This window comes from Myxine glutinosa, unplaced genomic scaffold (genome assembly GCF_964187855.1).
Source record: "Myxine glutinosa unplaced genomic scaffold, kmMyxGlut1.1 SCAFFOLD_3764, whole genome shotgun sequence".
Lineage (NCBI taxonomy): Eukaryota > Metazoa > Chordata > Myxini > Myxiniformes > Myxinidae > Myxine > Myxine glutinosa.
In genome coordinates this window covers 27,160-28,589 of record NW_027619856.1, presented here as the reverse complement: position 1 = coordinate 28,589, position 1,430 = coordinate 27,160, and positions in this window count along the sequence as shown.

The window sequence follows — 1,430 nt, the reverse complement described above, 5'->3', positions numbered from 1 at the left end:
CAGAAGATGAGAGAACGGCACGTCTAAACGCCAATCAACAACGTCTGGCGAGGGCCAGACAGCGAGAGACAGAAGATGACACAAACTGTATTTCAAACTGTATTTCAAACAAACTGTATTTCCCATCTACACGGCCATGTATTCCTATTAACGTTATGTAAAGTACATAAATTGTGTGGATTACATCATTTGTGGATGTGATCAATTGCCAGTAACCATCTATATCCCTCCCCTCCCCTTCCCTCCTCCCCTCCCTCCCCTCCCCCTCCCTTTCCCCCCTACCCCCGTCCCCCTCACCGCTTCCCCCTCCCCCTCCCTTTCCCTTTCCCCCTCCCCTTCCCCTCCCACCTCCCCCTCCCCTCCCTCCCCCTCCCCCCTCTTCTCCCCTCCCCCCCTCTTCTCCCCTCCCCCCTCTTCTCCCCTCCCCTCCCCCTCACCTCCCCCCTTTCCCCTCCCTCCCCTCCCCTTCCCCTCCTCCCCTCCCTCCCCTCCTCCTCCCCCTTCCCCCTCCCCCTCCCTCTCCCTTTCCCCCTCCCCTTCCCCCTCCCACCTCCCCCTCCCCTCCATCCCCCTCCCCCCCTCTTCTCCCCTCCCCCCCTCTTCTCCCCTCCCCCCCTCTTCTCCCCTCCCCCCTCCCCCTCACCTCCCCCCCGTTCCCCGCCCCTCCCCTTCCCTCCTCCCCCTCCCTCCCCTCCTCCTCCCTTTCCCCCCTACCCCTTCCCTTTCCCCCCCTACCCCTTCCCTTTCCCCCCTACCCCTTCCCTTTCCCCCTCCCCCGCCCTCTCCCCCTTACCCCTCTGCCTCCTCCTCCCCCCTCCCCTTCCCTCCCCCCTCTTCTCCCCTCCCCCCTCTTCCCCCCCCCCCGTTCCTCTCCCCTTCCATCCTCCCCCTCCCTCCCCCCCATTCCTCTCCCCTTTCCTCCTCCCCCTCCCTCCCCCTCCCTTTCCCCCTACCCCTCCCTTCCCCCCTTCCCCTCCCCCTCCCCCTTCCCCCTCCCCTCCCCCTTCCGCCTCCCCCTTCCCGTCCCCTTCCTCCTTCCCCCTCCCTTCCCCCTCCCCTTCCTCCTTCCCCCTCCCCTCCCCCTCCCCTCCCCCTCCCTCTCCCCCTCCCCTCCCCCTCCCCTCCCTTCCCCCCTCCTGTATGTGAGGCTTCATGAAATTCTTATGGAGTGCAGTGGTATTCCATATGTCGGGATGGCTTGGGGAAAAATGGCCGCCCATTCAAATGTGTACAAAATGATACACTTAGAAAATACTGTAAAGTCGAGGCATAAGCGATAATAATGGTATATTCAAAGGTGTCACCTGCCCTTTGAAACACTCCAACAGACCTGAAGTTACCGAAAAAGGTATTTAGAAGGTACCGGTATGGACTTTTTGATTAGAATTGAAATCTGCTTAATCGTCCTTAAAATAGGACGTCAGGTGAAG